Source organism: Netta rufina (genome assembly GCF_964035555.1).
Source record: "Netta rufina genome assembly, chromosome: 2".
In the NCBI taxonomy this organism is placed as follows: Eukaryota; Metazoa; Chordata; class Aves; order Anseriformes; family Anatidae; genus Netta; species Netta rufina.
Window position 1 is genome coordinate 11,299,493 of NC_140124.1, and position 19,850 is coordinate 11,319,342.

Below are 19,850 nucleotides of genomic sequence, written 5' to 3' on the forward strand. Positions count from 1 at the left end.
AACTTTTGTGCTTCAGGAAAGTAGAGGACAGGGATCCAAACGTGGGGTAATTTGACCAAGGGTTTCTTCAGATTCAGCTCCCTCGGAACTGCAATTTTATGCTATCCTCCTGCTTTTTTTTTCTTTTTTTTTTAACTTCTCTGCATACCTAATGCTCACATTCTGCATCTAATTATTCTACAGCTGATCTCTGCTGATTGGCATTTGTATCAGCTAGTGATATGACTCATTAACCCTTTTGGAAAGCAGCATTTCAAAATTTAATAACCGTAAAGTTTGAAACTTCAGGCTGATGCGATACCCAGGCACAAAAATGCATGAATTTCCAGGCAGTTTTAGGTGTCATTCTGCAAGCTGATTTTGTCAATCATAACGAGTGTGGTTGAGCTTGCAGATCAAGATCCCCAGACGTGTCAATGTCATCCATGTCACCGGTGGGGCCAGGAGAGCTGCTCAGCCAAGCAGATGTTGGTCTCTACATCAGGGTGAAGAGCTCCCAGGCTCCTGGAGTGTGCTAGCTGCATTGGCAGTGACAGCAGAAGGGAGTTAGATACTTGGCTCACATGTAAAAACATTCATTAAAGTGTTTTAATCTGCAAGCTGACTCCATACTCCAAGTAATAGAGGAAGTGCGAGTAATTTGGATAAAATTATTTACTCTTTTTTGGGGGATACAATTATTTTTTACCTCCTTTGGCTTTGGAAGTTCCCAGGCCACCAATGGTGACAAGGCTGGGAGGTTGTTCTGAGAAAATACCACTATTTATTTTCTATATTCTCCATTTTTTTTCCCTTGACATCCAGTTTTGGCCACGTATCAGAGACAAAACATTGTACTAGATGGATCTTCTCCTGACCTGTGTGGCTGGTTTTTGGCTATGAACGTATAGGTGATTTCCAGATGTGTATGGCACCCATATCATTGGTCTCCAGGGTGTAGTGATAGGCATGGGAAGAAAATATCGGAGAAGAAATCCTTAATCCTTTTGGCAAAGCTGAGAGGACAGCAGTTTGGGAGGTTTCTGGTTACTGTAGGTGCAACATCTAAACATAGCTCAGATAGCTGTTTGCTATGCCTAAGCTAAATCTGTCTTTACCACATCAAAAAAAGATCTAGACAACATATAATAATGTCCATGTGCTCTCTTCTAAGAGAGTTACAAAGCATTTCACAGACTGTCTGTGAGATGCCGTGTTATTATGCCATTGCTCCGGGGAGAAGTGGAGCTGTAAGACAATCATTGCTCTTCCTGTCTCAGTTTCACTGGCATCAGGTAACAAAAGGTGAGAAAGTTACCGTGAATTGTGGCTTGGGCTGCTCAGTGTGGACCAGGCAACCCCTGGAAGTCCCCTCCAACCAACATTTCTAGAGTGCACAGAAGACCTGCACGCGTCTGAGTCAGTAACTCCAGAGCATCTCAAGTGGCTCTTCCTATTTACGTGACGGCAAGTCATGGTGCTCCCTGGTCAACACCAGTACTGGAGAGTGATGCAGCTGACCAGTTCCTCGACAAACTAGCTGACAATTCATCAGCCAAGCAGGTGTACATAATGAGTGGGTGTACATGCGCCAAGCCGGTGTACATATAATCAGCTCCTTTTGGGATAACCTAGCGCATCTGACCTGTCCACTGGATGTCATTTTGGAAGGATATGTGTCCATCATAGGTTCTGTGTCATATCTATGTGAACACCTCAGGTACCTGGGGGTGTCTCCAATGGCCTGACACATGGCTAGGCAACTGAACAGAGCCCTGGATGTTTCCTGGGATGAGCAGAAAGGATTTGGCTTTTTCACCTGCATGAGAGCGAGTTTCAGGATTTCCTCAGTGGCTTGCTTACCTTAAATGATTGTTCTCTGTGGGGCTGTGGTTGGTATATTTAGCTTACAGCATCACAGCACCAGGTCAAAAAAATACACAAGCGCTCTGCTACACAAATGTTGATCTGGGATAAAGCCCTGCTGTCAGATCGCATTTGTTCAAAAACCTAACCACAAGTCACAGTCGTGTTCACTGCAGCTCATTTACACGTTGGTTGGGTTTGCTTAGTTCTTCTTACTGTCATCCAAACTGGAGCTGGGTGGAGGTACTGGGCCTACTGGTTTTATGGGCAAAAGCCACTCTGTAGCAGCTCCCCCAGCAGCAACACATCGTGCCACAGTGTATATCCCATTTTCACATTGATGCTTTAGCACAAACATCAAAGGGACTTGAAAAGCTGAAAAGCAGCTGTAAGAAGGCCACGCGCAGCAGTCTGAAGTGTAGGGATGATTTGGTGGCCCATCTGTCCCAGTAAAAGTTAGTGGCATCACCAGCTGGGATGTCTATGTTGTTCCAAAGTGCAAGAGATGCTGCATGGCTGAACATCTGGATCCCTTGAGGCTATCACTGCAGGTAAGAAAGAACATTGATGACTAAATTGTTGCCCCAGATAAAGCCACTGTACAAAAAGAGCAGATTCCCAGTAGCCTCTTCCAGATGTCAGCACCTCTTCCACCAGCTGGCTTCTGAAGGATTCAGGCCATGTGAAGAGTGCTGCTTTTCTGACCCTTTCCTGACTTCATTTTTGTGTTTGTTTCTCCTCTGGAATCCAAAGCTTTTATTGGGCATGCAGCCAGGTCTGGCACTTTGCTACCAGGGCATATTAGTGTGGCCACTCATAAAATATCCAACCTCAGCCTCGGGAGCTGGGCTTCCAGGGCTCCTCCACCTTGCTGGTTTTGCTTGGTGTAACCCTGTGTGAAATCCTGTGCCTAAAAAAGAAGGGAAAGTGGTCACACACACGCACACACACGAAGATGTTGGAAACCCAGCCATTTAGAGACTTGTTTCTGAGTGACACAGGCAATTGAATCGGCATAATTAAGGGTAGCAGGGGGTGGGGATGCGACTGAGTGGACAGTGGGGACGGGAGCTGGCGTCAGACTGGCCGCACAGAAGCGGTGACTGCGAGTCCAGCGTGAGCCTCACCTCTCCCCAAATGACGCTCCTGTCTTTTGTTTACCTGCAACACCTTTATTGCTAGAGTGGACAGAGACCATGGGTCATAAATGACGTATGCTACCACTCAAAGCACATGCTTTTACCTTAGCTCTAATTACTCCTTTGCATTCCTTTCAGGTACAACCATAGCCCACAAGTAGATCTAAGTCCTCTCCTCTCCTCTCCTCTCCCGTGACAAAACCTGAAGCGCTGATGGGAATCTTCCGTCTCTGTTAACAATTTCAGGCACATAACAGTAACAAAGGATTGATACGGCTTTGCTTAAAACCAGATGTTAAGTTATTAATGTAAAAGAAGTTTCATTGCTTTGAAGTATAAATTATTTACATGAAAATGTCACAAACTAACGTTTACTTGGAAAATGCAATTTTGTATTTTAAGACTCCTTTTTAGCCTTTTCCAGAATGAATAATATCTTATAGAATATGTTTAGCCTAGAACGAGCAGTTCTGGGTGATAGGCTCAATGAGGAAACAATTATTCTGTATATTTAATAATATTAATAAACTTTTCTTAATTCCGAATACCTTAACGTGTAGGAAAAGCTCAGTTTTATGTTTTGTCTTTCTTTTTTTGTGAAGACACAAGTTTCACGAGCATCATTTTCCCTGCCTAACAAAGGATGTGCTTACGGGGATCTGTTTAGTTTGTCCCCACGCTGCGAGACGACTTGGTGACAGTACATAAGCACCATCAGGGAACAGAATGTGGGAAGCCAAGGAAGTGTTTAATCCACCACAGGCAAGACTAACAGGGAAGAAAAGCTACGAGTTAAAGCCTTGTTGGTAGTGAGCACTATTTTAACAACATGTGCAAATAAGCTAAGAACAGATCACCTGATGAAAACCAGGCGTTCCCCAACACTTTTTGTCTTCAGAGCAGGCACATGAATGTCAGGGCAGTGCTGGCCTTTTTTTGTCATAGTGCTGTGTTCGGTCCTCCTCACCAAGCTGAGGGAGACCTGGGGGGGACCTGTGCAAGGAGCAATGTCCACAACGCCAAATTTTTCTAACACAGTTCCCAATCGCTATCAAGCAATTATCTCTCTCCACTGTCTCTAAAAGGAAAACAAGTGATCATTTAAATGAGCTATATGGCTAACAACTTTCCAGAGATGTAGTGCCTTCATAAACTTCACTAAACCGAGCAGACTGGATCCCACTATAATTTAAATACACTTTTGGTGACCAAGGCTACAGTATTGCTCCCTCAGTTCAATGGACTAGGGCCCAGTGCTGCTCTGCTTAGCTAACTCTTTGGTAGTAGGGGGATGGTTGGACCAGATTCTCTTGGAGGTCTTTTCCAACCTTGATGGTTTTCTCATTCTCTGATTCTCTTCTCATTTGGCTGCATACTGCAGGCACTCTGTGCTAGCAGCCTGATATATTTTAAATAAACTTTTTTTAGTGGTGGATTGTAGTAACTGTCACGACATTTTAAGAAGTGTTGTTTTCCTACAGCCCACTAGAGCAGAATTAAGTAATTAAAATAATGTATATGTGCATGTTTATTTATTTTTACGACATATTAACTGGAGTTTAATGGGCCAGGAAACTTTGCTTTTTCAAAATAAAAAGTGATTAAATATTGAATATGCTTTCTAAAGCATCTGCATCTGCATCCGCTGTTCAGAGTGTTGATCTGATACTTTATTATTTTAAGAAGAGCAAATTAAATTAATTCTCCAATGTTAATATACAAACCACATATACACATGCACAAATATTCTCTCATTTCAGATGAGACTGAGTTTATTAATAGAAACATTTCAGATAAATCTAATTACCAGTTTATCTTCAAGACAAAACACCAAATATTATGGAGCAAATATTTTATTATTTTTTTTCCACTTGGTGACGGTATGTTTTTTGTTTGTTTGTTTTGTTTTGTTTTTTGTTTTTAACGTGAAGCACATGGTCCCAAACATCCCAAGACTGGTGGTGGCAGGAGTGCATCACCTCTTTCAGGGTGCAGTTGTCGCAGCTCCTCTGTTATGTGTGGCTCGTGGTGCTTCCAGGAAGCCTGGGTACTCTTGCTTTTCTCAGTACAGATGCTGGGATATCTTCAATGAAGAGCATTCCTATCAAGATCCCTTTTAATGCAGTGGAAGATGGTTCGAAGTATAAGTTTAAGCTGTAGAAACCTGCAGGAGTGGCAACACTTAAGGACCAAGCCTGCCTACGGCACCACTGATGAGAAATTTTGCTGTACAGTGTGTGCTGTTGCTAAGGGCCATGTTGTACAACAAGGATCATTAAAAATAAGAAGAGAAATCCTTATTTCTAAAGCCTGTCTTGTTGGCCTTACTCCTAACAGCTTTTGACATGATTCGGTAAATTTTCTTCATTCCCACTGTGCTGGAAGCATGCTCCCCAGTGTTCCCATCGCATCAGTCCCCCAGGTAAATTCAGCTTGCCTGTAGGCTTTGTTTATCAGCATTTTGTAGCCTCTGAGCCTGATTCAGCCTGAGTGGCACAAGGCTGCTTTGGGGAGTGGACAGACCACGTGAGCTGCTGAAAACAAAAGAACTGTGTATGGGTTGAAGTTGGGGACATGCTAATAAGTTCAGATGAAGTATGGATTGGTGTTGAGAATTTGGCTAAGTTAATGGGAATGCTACCTCTTGGCTCTGGGGTACTCAAAGGAGTAGAAAGTGTGGGCCTGGAGGCATTTTACTGGCACACTGATGTTCTGGCAGGGTACACTTTGAACACAGGATGAAGTAACTAGGATTTGTTCAGCTTTTTTAAAATTTATTTATTTCATTTGACTTGTCTACACATGTCTAAGCCTCAAATTCCATGCCAAGCTTTAATCCTTTCTCCTCTGGAGCCCTTGGAGGTGGAAAACAAAGTTGTGGTAAATCATATCGTTAGACTTTAATAGCCAATGAACAGCAAGTAACATTTTTTCCTCCCAAGGGAGTTATTTAATGTTTAATGAAAATACCAATTTGCATAATTCACTTGCAGTCGAAAGGTCACCATCAGTCTGTCACTAGGATAACAGGATAATTACTTAAGATAACTATCTTCCAGCCATAAAAGAATATTAATTTGTTGAAAAGGACAATTTAAAATGATCGTATTTTAATTATTAGATCATTTTTATTCTATTTTTAAGAATGTCTGAACTTCTGCAGCACAGCTATCAAAGCTGTGTATCACTTTCTCAAATGCAGTGGATACTGAGACCAGTCAGACCAGCTTTCTGTACTAGATCCCAAAAGCCTTTGCTTTGCTCTATTTTTTCTGTCTGTCATGTTCAACTTCGGCATTTGACTGCCAACATCTGTAAACCTGGATAAATGGCAAAAACAGCCGTAAAAATGAGAAGTCTAGGGGAGCCAGAGTGACAGACCAGCATACATCGAGGTGTCTCAGGGAAAGACCCGGCTGCCCCGCTCTGTGTCCCCCCTGAACACAGGGAACGTTCTCACTGTGCTGTGGTTAGGAAGACCCAGCTCCAAGCAGACCTCTATGTCAGATCCCATCAGCAGGGCCACCAAACCCTGTTAGGTCCCAAATAAAATATTATATATTTAATTACAGGCCCACTTCTTTTGAAGTTGTGGTCTAAGAGGAAGTAGAGAGCGGCTTTTAGTAAAGCACATCTAAGCCAACAGCTGCAAAACTTCTGAGCCATTGCACGGCCAAGCACAGCCGAGGGCTTAGACATCAATGCATTGACACAGGAGGAAGCAGTTTATGGAAACATCTGCTGTGGCAGCATGCGAACACCAGCTATTGATTCCCTTACAGCTGCACACAATACGCTGCTTGGGGCAAGGGCCGCCACCAGGCCCGAATGGCCTGACAGGATGATCCCAAACGGGCATCCCACTGCCAGCAGTGCTGGAGGACTCCGTATTCCCCGAGGAACACGTGTGAGAGCTGGCCTGTAATAGGGACTTCCTAAATTGCTGGTACGTGCAATGCAGCCACACTCATGCATGAGTACTTGTGGCGCTGGAGCAAACGGCGTCGCTTTGTGCTTCTCCCTACGTCCTCCTCCTCCTCTGGGAACACTCCTGCCAGGGCCATTGCAGTGCCTGGAGAGGTGACACGGTGCAATTAACTCCTTTTCCCCTTTTCCTGTAAAGCTGGAGCGAGATTTTTCTCTTTGTGTCATCTGATGCACTGCAAGGGTGTCTTTAAAACTGGGAAGTGACCCTGTGAGCTGAAGGACAGACCTACATTTTCAACTCAACGTCACCGGCCAAAACCACACTATGTCTCATTTAATGACTGCTCCTACACAAAGCTTTCAAATAATAGACACTAACCTATTTTAAACCTGAGCAGCCTAAACATTTCATTCAGCGTTCACTCGACTCCACTTCAGCTCATTAAATCCTCTGCTGTGCTGGAGAAGGAGAGAAGGGCGATACGATTAGGACAACAGGATTAGGATTGGACAGACGGGTTTCTTTCAGCTGAGAGCTGAGGAAATGCTGCTCGTCCCCTTAAAGAGATGCAGCAGGGTGCTGGTGGCCCCTGCCAGGACAGGGGAGCTCCAAGCACTAGGTTCCTCTGCCTCTCAGGTGCCCTGGGGGGCAGCATGTTGGGGCTGAGCATTGCACGGTATGGAGTGAACCCCGCTATTCACCCACGTGTCTCCAGAGCAATATCTGTTAGGGATACAACAGTAGTAACTCAGCTCTCCTCTGCTGTGATTCAGAAGGTGTCTTATTGCATTTACACAATGGACACAGATGTAAATGTGAGATTTCTGCAAAATTCGTGTTCTGTTTGTGTTTAATCACTAAATGTCCTTTTCCACCTCCTCCCAAACTGAGACCCAGAACAATAGTATAGAAGTCAGTGCAAGCCTTCCACCACCCCATGATAAGCCGGTGTACGATGATCTCTCCAGGCATAATTTCCACCTCCTTCCCTTTTCGGTGATCTGTGCAGAAGCCAGCTCTGTTGGGAGCAGGGGGTGGTCAATTTAGTTATGAATTTAAGTCTTGTATGACTTCCAAATGCAGAACTCCCATAAAGAGAATTGGAGCACAATAAAAACAGGCTTCACAGGACTGGGCCATCCAGTCTGTCAGGAGGGCAATCCAAGAGCACGAGGAAAAGGAGGTTCCTTATAGGAGGGTATTCCTGCTACGAAAGTATATAAATACACACCAGTGGCTTTTTTTGGTATCCTTCCTGACAGGAGCCAATAGCACATATATGGAAGAGTTTCTTAACAGCAGCAAATGGTGATGCTTCTCATATAAAATCCCAGCTTTAAGCTGTCTGACACAGGCCTCCTTAAGCCAGCAGCAACGTCTTCATCTTTAAAATAATTAATGGAGCTCAAAATCTAAAAATAATCCCAGAGTCATACATTCTCTTGTTCTTCAGCATTTCAATCATTCCAGCTACACCACAGTGTCATAAAACAGATTTTGAGGAAATAAAAACCCCAACCTATTCCCGAGGTTCCCTAGAGCAAAATACAGAGTAAGTGCAACCTCTCACTCTTAAAGTGCGTACCTAAATCCCATTGTTTCAGGAGGCACTGAAGGCGTGGGATGAGAAGCATGGGGATGCCCTGGTCACCTCACTCCTCAGGAATGCGGCACAACGGCCGCGGGTGCCCGTCAGATGCAGCAGGTCGGCGTGCTGGGCTCTCACTCATGTTCATTCTCCTGTGTGAGTTCAAAACCTAAAAACAACCCAACTGGTAGAAATCTGATTCTTCTCCAGAAACGAGATCCTTGGCAGGAGTCCCAGGAAAGCATCGCATCAGAATGGAATTTGGAATAAACACCAAAAGTGCTGGCTACAAGCAATGTGAGGCAGGGAAATTGTCTTCATTAATGTTACACGCTTTTGCCTTTTCTACCCAAAGTATGAAAGTGGCACAGAGGCATGTCTGCACTTCAAATAACTTGTTAACTTGATGTGTGTATGTGTAAAACCCTATTGTTAATACTCTGCTGTTCAGGTGCGTTTCTGGTAGCCCCTAAATCTACAAGCATACTGTGATCATCTCTAAAAACCTCCAGTTATTTAAAACAACAGTATTTGGTTTACATACACTGCCATTTTATATTCATTTTCTTTGGGAGTGTATGAAGGAAATGAGGTTAAGCTAAGACCCAGACTTAGGCATGTATTTTTTCTTCAATCTTATGAGAAAGAAAAGCCTGAGACACCTTCATCCCAGTGGCCCTGATACATCACCCAGCGCTAAGTCCCAAACTTGCCATGCATCATCAGCACTGTGTGTGATGAATACTGTTGAACACCTGGACCACCACCAGTACCCAAGACCTGATGCTCCCTGATTTACGAAATTGGGAAATGTTGCCCTCAGCAAATGATGGGTGTCTGATGTGAGACCCTCAGTGGGTGCTTGGAACAAAAGCCATCTGCAGGGTGCTCCCACAGAAAAGGAGGCAGAAGCCAGAGAGCATCCCCCTTCCCCAACCCCTTCTAATTAGTTTTGTGACCTGAGAGCTCATAATCGCCCTGGAAATAAATTACACCGGCTCCTCCTGGTGGCTGGCTGCACCAAGCTCAGCGCACAGGGATGTGGTCACCAGCAGCACGCTGCATGCATTTACACTGCCACGGAGCTTGGAGCCTTCAACCCAACCACCTGGCCTCCTCCTGCATCTCACAGTCATGGAAACGATCACCACATTTGACCTTTGCTTCGTGCATTTTTTAGTAACCACTGAGTGCTGGTAACAGGCCTTCGGGGGCATGGCAGGAGGCGTGGGGGCGGCTGTGGGGTATACCCAGCTGCTGGTGCTTCAGAAGGAAAACCAGAATAACGCAGCTGCGAATCTTATTGATGGAGGAGATAACACACGCAGTCAAGTCATAAAGGAAGCAGCTGGATTATGACTTGAGCCAATCTGTGTTCCCTAAACAAATCCACCTGGGGTTCATTTTCCTCACGGAATGGCATCCCCCATCCGGGGAGGTCCCTTCAGGAGGGGGAGCTGTGGGAATGCCAGAGGACACCAAAATTTGAATAAGTATTCTGTATAAAGCAGGCCCAGTGACTGAGCGTGCCTGCAGGCTGGCCTGGGGACCTGCTTGCATCTGAAGGGCTGTGGTTATAATGCTGTCACCACTGCTTGCATCAAGAATTAAAACCACGCGCGTTTGGAGGCTCATCGCTTTTAGTCAGCGCCTTAAAGATGGCTCGCTTTTATGCACGCCCAGTGCTTTCCTTGACCTATTTTTGGACAGTTAGAAGTTATTTTTGTATCTAGACTTCCCAATTAACTATGACAATAAAATGAACAGAGGACTAGGTGTGCTGAGGAGGAAGAGGAGAAAGGCAGCAGCCGGCTGTGTTCTCACCCAGGCCATGTAACACAACACAGAGAGGGCACTGGGTGTAAGGCTGGTTGGTGTCACAAAAAAACATCTTACAGCACATGCTGATCAGTGTTACAGCATACAGAATGGTGGATGGGGATTACCTTGAGGCTATGTTTGTCAGGTGATCTGTGAGGACTACCTGGAAGAAAAGAAGAAATTTGCACAAGACACGTTACAGGTGTGAGATATTAGACCTCTACCAGTTCTTCTCCATCTGCCCCTCTCCTGACAGCTGAAGTGTTTAGTAATTGAACAGTGTTAAAGGTTTATCTGTTCGTTCTGTTATAGTTTCAATGAGCATCTGTCTGTAGACCTGTCTGTAGGTACCCTCGACACAGCGCTGTGGCATCTCTGGCCAGGCAGAACGGAGGAGCACCAAGTCAGAAGAAAAGCAGAAAGCCAGAGGGCAAATGAAAAGGGAAATGGCTGCCTTTCCACAAGAAACAGAAAAAAAAAAAAAAAAAAAAAAAAAAAAAAAAAAAAAACTGGTTATGAAGAGAAAAGACAGAAAATGTACAGATGTTATCACAAACCTGGGCCAGAGACACAGAAGAACCTGTCTGCTAATCTTCTCTTGAGCAATAACACTTTACTCACATTCAATTTGGAGATCAGGTGAGTGATGAAAAATATACCCCAAAATGTGTAAAAAGAAAGAAAGTTTGAAATAATTCAGATACATACTTTAATGGGAGAAATGTAATTTAAACAAAGAAATACGAGCAGTAGTAGAGGCAGTATATACATATAAGCAGTGGGAAGCTCTGAGAAGTTGGGTGCATCTGTAAAACTTCGCTTCCCCATGCCTCAGGGGCTGGCACAGGAGGGAACACCTCTTAAAGTGCAGCATCTCCACGTGAAACATGGGAGTGAGTGGCCTGGACCAGACTAAAGCTCTGCCCAGCATTGTGCTCTGCCTCTTTCACTAGCTTACAGCAGATCTCCAGAAAATAGCATAAGAACCGAGCAATGTGTAGTTTTGCCTCCCAAAATTGCATATATACTGGCCCAGGCTCCAGCAATGTGTGGCTCAGGGGCTTCCTCAGCCAGAGGTAATATCTTTACGTTTAGTACCTGCTCCTGGACACCTTGCTGATTCTATTGTTGTGGGGCGCAAATCTGAGCCATTTACTAGCATGCTGCGGTGGCACTTCACTCTAAGACCAAAGTTGCTGTTCTAGTCAAGTGGCATGTGCTGTATTTTCACTTTTTCTAGGCTATAAAGTCAATATGAATTTTTTACAAAATGCAGCCCTGATATATTGAGAGGATTACTGCTATAGGTGTGAAGGTGGCAGTAATATATTTCTTCAGGACTTACTTCATGTTTGTGCCTGCAGTGCCCATTACCATGATACCAAGTAGCATTTTCTGAATAGCTCTGCTCCACAAAAGATATCTTTTCCCAAAACATATCAGTGTGTAGCTCCCTTCATCTCCATATTTAAAGCAAACGGTCCATTTTCTTCTAATTGTTATGCAGAGTCAGAGCAAATATTGATAGATAGTGACAGAATTTAATTTATTTCTTTGTTGAAGATTGATTTTTCTTGGGCTTCGACAGTACTGGCTGCCTTCCCAGAAACATCACTTAATTTATCTTTGCTGGGTGCCAAACTGAGTCAGAAGGAACAAGTTTTAAATACAAAACTCCTCAAAGCATGGGGATATCTCGGCGTGATGGAGTTCCAGCCATGGCCCTCGGTGCTGTGGTGCAAGGACAGCTGAGAGGAACCGCGGCAGGGCGTTAGTGCCGATGGTGAGGGGTCAGCGTTGGAGCGGGGTGTCCCTTTCTGCCAAGGGGTTATTAACCCTCACCACTAGCTCTTGCCTCATACTGAAGACCATTTCAAAGACACAGTTATGTCTAGGCAGGGAGTGAAGGGAATGGAAGCGTAAACTAAGACAGACAGACTTGCCCGTGGGCAATACTTTGCAGGGTCCATCACTCGGCGCCGCCACAGGAATCCAGCTGCTCCAAGGGTGGATGGGCAGCAGTCTCACTTCCTATATTTTCCAACCTTAATGAATCTATGATCTTCTAGCAGAAGAAAGCTCATGGCCTCGCTTCTTCAGTCCTCTTCTGCCCACCCTCATCAGCGTTAGCAGCTCTCTCCTGATGTCTCCGCTGAGGAGCAGGGCGAAGCCAAGCAGTGAGGCACAAAAGGGGACATTCCCCAGGGGCACACAGAGATGCCGCTGGTGGTGTGACATGCACTGCACTTCTCAGTGTGTCACTGCAGCTGCACACGCCTGCAACACGGCTGAGCTGAGCCTTAGTGCTCTTACAGAGAAGTACAGCTTCAGTGCCTACCCTCAGTAACATCCCACAGCATGAATTGGGAGCCAAGGCGAGACAAGCTGAGTTTCACATGAAGCTGCAAATGTTATATACTCTGTTGACTTAATTAATCTGGACTTAGAGTGAGGATATTTCAGCTGCCAAGATGCATGGTTCATATCTCAGACTGTCCACCGCGGGTAAGGAACGAGCGGCTGGCAGTGATGCCGTATGCACGTGCCAGGCCATTTGGGCCATGAAGGTAGCACGGCATCTTTCTGAGTAAAATGGAGCCAGCTTCTCCTTGCTGTCCTGATCTGCCTGGTCAAGCTCACGGTGCAGCCAGGTATCCTTGGGTAAACGTGGAGCAGGCACAGCAGAAGCAGAGGAGAGGCTGTGGAGTGGTGTCAGGGGAAACAGCTTTTTTCATCAAAAGGATCAACAAGGAAGTTAACAAAAAGTCTGGGAACCGACAAGATGAAATGGGATCCCTTCTTTTTTTAAGGGAAGCAGCTTCCATTTGTGAAGATCTCTGGTTTCCACCACCTCGAGGAGATGTAGGGTGTCCTCATTTCCCAGGTGAGAAAGTGAAAGGCCACAAACCAGGCCCTTCCCTGGAGAAGTCCCTTACCAGTGGCTTGTAGTCATAGAACCACAGGATGGTTTGGGTTGGAATGGACCTGAAAGGTCATCTAGCCCCAGCCCCCTGCCATGGGCAGGGCCCCCTCCCACCAGCCCAGGCTGCCCCCAGCCCCATCCAGCCTGGCCTCGGGCACTGCCAGGGATGGGGCAGCCACAGCTCCTCTGGGCAGCCTGGGCCAGGGCTTCACCACCCTCTGAGTGAAGAATTTCTTCCTTGTATCTAATCTAAATCTACCCTTTTTTAGTTTAAAGCCATTATCGCTTGTCCTAGCACCACACTCCCTGACACAGAGTCCCTCCCCAGCTCTCCTGCAGCCCTCTTTAGGCACTGGCAGGCCACTATAAGGTCTCCCTGGAGCCTTCTCTTTTCCAGGTTGAACAACCCCAAATCCCTCGGCCTGTCTTCATAGCAGAGGTACTCTAGCCCTCTGATTATCCTTCTCCTCAGGGCTGCTCTCAATACAGTCCTCACAAGTATTGCTTCCTCTGAGACACAGGAGAGACCTTACTGCTCACAGGAGAACCTGGTTGTCTCTTTTCTAGGTGAGAAGCTCCTCCCAGCTGATTCATTCTGGCTTGAAGAGAAGAAATTCTTTGTACCAAGGCCCTCACCTCTCTGGAGATTGTTCTTTATGTTCTGCTCCCCTCTGGGCTCTTGCTCTGGCTTGGTAGTAATGGCTGGTGCTGTGAAGCATAGCAGGCTCCACTGTGAAGCCCTGCATCCTGCATATCTTCCTTTCTTTGAACATTTTCCATCAGAGTAGCAACCAATCTCTATTTCCTACAAAAATTGCTTCTGGCTGCAAGGCTGGATGGGCTTTCTGCTAGTAGAAGAGCAATCAGAGAAGTGACAACGTGCAAGCCTTTGCACCCCTCTCATTCCTTGCACGGCTCAGATCTGCTCTGCAGAGGTTTGGTGTGCTGCAGAGCTTTGCTCTTACACTGTGTGACCATCAGGCCAGCACTGTGGTGTCACTAGGACATTAGGCAGGGAGCAGCAACCTGCCTTGGGTAGGCTGAGCATCACAGATCTGTACCTTCCTGGGCAATGCCACTGCCAGCTTCTCTGGATGTGGAGAAGCTGTTTGCTCCTGGCACCAGATCTTCAGCTGCACTTCCAGACAAGCCCACAGCCCTGAAAATCCCAAATAAACACCAATCCTCACAACATTGTCTGAATGTCAGATACTCTCACCCTTTAAATGAGCAAGACTCAGGGGTTCTCTGCTTCCGACAGCTCAGAATAAGCAAAACTGTATGAAATGTTTCCACCCATCTCAGGCTAGTGTGTCTGATCTACCCATAGCACTCCTAATTCTGTTTTTTTACAAAACCAAAGTAGCAGGGCTATACCTCAGGCATTGCATCTCTGCCTTCCGCAGCAGCTGGCTCTGCCAAAGCGAGCACAGGGCTGCCTCACCAACACTCGTTTCGAGACACTCTCTTTCTCTTCTCCTAGCACTGGGCTTTCTATTTAATTTCTCCATTTGAATTTTGACAGCATTCTCTTTTAAAGGAAGCTAATTCCTGCATCATCCTCAGCCCTGCTGATGTGAGCCGCAGACACTGGCAGTGTCCCCAAGGAGGGAGGTGGGACAAGGGGGGACACTGGCAGTTTTGTACCCTTGGGAGGTGAGGACAGGATGAACTGCAGCCAGCCCATAGCACCACGGACTGAATTTCAGTACAGCTGAGGCACTGCAGTCACATTAAGCTGTAAAAGGCAGGAAACGTTCTTTATTGCTTTGTCTGGCAGCTTTCTTAAGGAAAAAAGAAAAAAAAAGAAAAAGAGCTATAAAGAGCCACTGTAGACGTGCTGCTTATACTAAACGTAGCATCATACCTGGAGGTCCTGTGCGCACGTTATGGCCCAGTCCTGCCCCGTGTTCTCTGAGGTTTTCACGCCTGCCAGCATCAGTCTCTGTGCCTGGTCTGTCTGAGAGTGCAAGGTGACCTGCTCGGGGGAAGCAAGAGACATTCTTCATGCAGGAACAGCATGCTTTTCCCTTTAGCACTAATAATGTGCTCAGTGGATTTCAGTGTAAGTGCATGGGAGAAGCTCGTACCCCAGGTCTTCGGTCATACACACCTTTAGATGACGCTGAGATGCTCCTTGCAGCATGCTGATGCTGTATTGGAAGACTGATGAATCTTCTGAAGAGCTCAGTCTGAATGAGTGCAGGGGGACTTCTGTTACCCATCTAGCTAATTTCATAAGGCATGGGGTAAGATTTCAGCTGTTTAGGAAACAAATATCTTTACTGTTTAAAAAACCTTAACAGCTTGCCTGTGCACTAGGAGCATCTTTAGGCAGGTTTAAAACTGTACATGTCTTACTGCTTGAGAAGCCATGTAAAATACAGAGTGTACAAGAAAACTGGAGTAAAGAAATCGTAATACCATAACCGTCTTTTTAAAAAGTGACCCTGGGCATAATCTTTAATATCTCCAAACTTAGCCCTCAAGAATTACCATGAAGAAGGATGATAATTCACTACCTATAACAGAGCATAACAAGTTCGCAAGCAAAAATTCATTAAGGAAAACTCCTTCCATGAAAATGACTGCAGGGATTCACGTGTGCCCTTGAGATGTGTCAGTTCTCTGGAAATGTAATGCAGAATTTAGTGCTCTCAGACACCTTCCTCGAATATAGAGAGATAAATCACGGCTATGCCTAGCCCAGACAGCAGACTCCATTTCTTTTCTAAAGCAAGCCTTGGTCTCCAGAAAGTGAAGGAAAGGGAAGCTCATAGATCTTCCTAGGTGTCTGTTTTTTGAAGGGGACAGACCCACAGCCAAAGACCCTATGAGCCCCTTGGCTGGTGCAGTAATCATAGCAGCGTATGGAGAGGAATGAATGACAACATTTCTACTATAAGGTATGTAAGAGGTAGGACAAACCAGAGGAAAGTAAGAAGTGAATGTGCAAAAAGTATTTTCTTCCACTGAGATCAGTAAGAGCGTGGAGGAACAGCCTTAGGCATGCAGGGAGACCTTTCCCATGTGCCACTTGTAGCTGCACCTGGCAAAGCACCAACACCTGTGCAAAGAGAATTGCCCTTCTGTGCTCAAAGGTGATGGAGTAGTTGTTGAGCATCTCTCTTCCATCTCTAATTTCAGATTTTAAAACTGATCTTTGCTTCCCTTTTGCGACAGAAGTAGGGTGTACAGATAGGAACAAGCTCTATTGCTGAAAATATTTTTTGTTTGGGCAGACTCCTAGAAAAATTGCATTGATGTCTCGGTGCCTATATGCCATGCGTGTTGATATATTCATGAATACATAAATACATATAGAAAGTTAGGTAAAATCCTTCCTCTTCTGAAATCACTGAAATCGTTAAATTAGCTTGTTTGTTATTAGCAGAGCACTCAGAAGCACTTAATTATGTATGCGTATGTATAGAATTCTTTCTAGAAGAGGATCTAGCCTTTGAACTCAGTATAACCAAGATTTCAGCTTAACTTGTACCTTTACATGATTTTCTCTTAATTTCTGTTTTACCTAAATCTTGAGAAAAGTGCTTTTAACCACACTGTTTTCTGTGAGGTAGGCAATCTCCTGATTATTAATCTCCTGTAGGTAATCTCCTAAAATCTATTTCCTAGCATGCAAAAATCAAAGTTAATGATGTTGGTTAACCTCTAGGATTTGGAAGATGGCTGTGAGGGCATCAGCACAATATTCCTCAGGATTCATCTAGTTACCAGCATTGATTGTTTTGCCACTATGTCGTTTCTGTGGAAGGTAATCTGGCACAGCCCGTATGTTCGCAGGGAACTCCACCCACATTGTCACGGTCCGTACAGCTGATCTCATCCATCTGCACACCTCTAACCCAGAAGTTTGTCTTTCAGTGTAAAATGCAGTAAATATATCCAAGAGCTCACGTGTCGTTCAGTAACAACTTTCACTCATGGCACTTGGGCTGTGTTTCTTTCCCCGTGTTAGCACTGAGCTCTGTTTTCTCCCTGTGGCTCCTGACAGAGGGGCCAGACTGACACCATTTGCTGTCTTTTCAGTGCCAAATCCAAAGTGCCCAGCCCAGCCTCCTAACTCGGGCTCACAGAAAGGATGCGGGCTGAGTACAGCGTGTCCCTCTTTGTTTAAAGGCATCATCATTGGATATTCATCCTCCACCCCCGGATGGTAAATCCCAGCCACTGAAAGGGCTGCATGTGAGGGCAGGCTGGGTTACTATTGCTCCATACTCTTTTTTTTCAATAGAGTCAGCGTTGATCTCTACCTTTCTGCTGTCGTAACATGTCAAAAAACACTGAGAACCACTGACCTAAACTGCTCAAACTGGATTTTACCTAGAAACAAACAGCAGGAAAATAAATATTTCTTTGTCAGCCACTGCAGAGGTGACCACTACAGATACATCACCACCACCTGATGTGTGGTTAGCCCAGCCCTTAAGGAGCAGGGGGCTACCTTTGGGGAGGCCTGTTCCTTGTTCAGGGTGTGTGCACAGGCAATTGCACCAATCCTGAACCATGCCCGAGCCCGGCAGGACACTCTGGAGCAAATCTAGTGTGGGTGGTTTCAGCCCCATGCTGCAGGAGGCCCTCAGAGCAGGGGGCACCCGAAGAGCATCATTTCCATTCACTGCCAGAGTCCTTCAGATGAATCAAGTGGCATAGAAAAGCACCTTAGCTTAACTGACAGCCATACCCACCAAGTGTCCATCTTGCTCAGAGGGAATTCAGCAGGCTCTGTGTTCAGCCCGTGCAGGATTTACAGTGAACAGCTTCTGGACTCCAGCATTGTTCACTGGAAAATGCCATGCTCGACACTCCAGCTGTTCCTGATGGCTGGTTACAAAACTGTGTTAGCAAACATCCATTTCTTTGGGCACTGTGGGTCACTTGACAGGGAAGATGAATGATGTCATCAGGTGTCCTTTATTTCTGGATGAGTGATGTGGGGTTGCTGACATTAATATGCAAGCATTGTGCAAGGTCCCTTCACGCAGTTCTGCACTTGGAATTGGATAGCATCAGCACTGCTCTCCCACACCTAGCTCCTGGAGATAGTCCTTTTAATTGGGTGTTATTTTTGGTCCTGTGGACAGTGAAAGGTTGAGGCTGAAATTTGAGAATTCGCTTTGATTTGTAGACATTTCCAGAATTGAAATTCAGATCTCCCATACGGAAAAAGGAAAAACAAAACAAAACACAAAAACTCTAGTATATTGTATTTCCTCCTCCATTATGTAGTAGTTAATAATTAAAAACACGCTGCAATTGCTTTTGTGAATTCATAATGCGGAGATAAAGGATTGCTCCAAGTTGTAATTTGACATAAAATAATTGCTATATTTCAGTTATTCGTTAGTGAAGCTTAATTTCTATTTTTTTTTCTATTTTAATGATACAAAGAAAGAATTGACATCAGATGTTTCCCCTGCACTTGTGCAACTCTGAAGTGCCTTTATTTAAAAGGAAATAACACTTCATACAGTTTGCTAGAGCACCTCTCCAAAACCCACCCCACACGGTGGTGTTTTACCACAGAGCCCCTGGGGAACAGCACTGTGCGACTGGCTGCCGTGGGGACATAGCAGGTCCCTTCATAGCAGGTCCCCCCCCACCACAAAATACAGGTCTCACTGCTCTGATTCGTGCTCAGATTAAAAAAGGTGAATTAGCTGGTGAATGGGAAGGAGTCATATTGCTGGGTAGTTATTAAATATGACAGTACAGACCGATAGACTTTAGGCAGGGAGGGGTCCTCTGGGTGCTCCTGTGTTGTTGTTAGTGGGGCTGTGGAAACTTCACCTCTCAAATACCTGCCAGCTCTGTGGCTGGGCCTTCCAGCAAACCCCAGGCTAACAGTCTCTGTACTATTTCCTATATCCCAGGGGGTAGGAATCACCTTGTGGCTTACGGCAAGTCCAACCTCATTTGGTGGCAGCTGTGTGGTGCAGGACCAGGGCAGAGGATACAACCATTCGGTTCTGGTAACTATGAAGAAAAGCTGTTAGAAGTGAGCAAGACGAATGAACAGCAGGCCATTAAACCACCACAACTGCTTCACAAGCAAACCAGGCAGGGGACCACCCCTGTGAACAGACAGCAGTTGGCTTTCTGTGTGTGCTGGCAAGGTCAGGACAAGGCGAAGTGCTTTTGGAAGGCACCCTCGGGGTACCAAATGCAGCTGATTCTCATCCTCTGGCTGCCAGGGCCTGCAGGCCACGAGTCAGTGAGCTGTCACTGAACACAGCTCACGTGTCCTCTTCTCAGGCCCTCTTTATCCTACAGTAACATGGATGGCCTCACCAAGAGCTTGCTGAAGCGAGGTTCCTGCCCTGCGATCTGGTGGCGTGCTCTCAGCTAGCTGATCTCTCCAAGGCTGCCTCCAAGGATGCTTGAGTAGAGAACATACCAGAATTTGGAGCCTGGGCCTACATGGTCCTCACTCTTCCTCTCCCTTTCTTGGTCTTTCTCTCTTCAGCTGCTTTTGTGAGTCTGAAGAGTCTGAAAAGGAGGCCGGCATGCACACCTAACTGCCAGGGGACCATGAAGCACCATCATGGTCTCCCAAGTACCAGATAAGTTTTTGGTGCAAAAGCT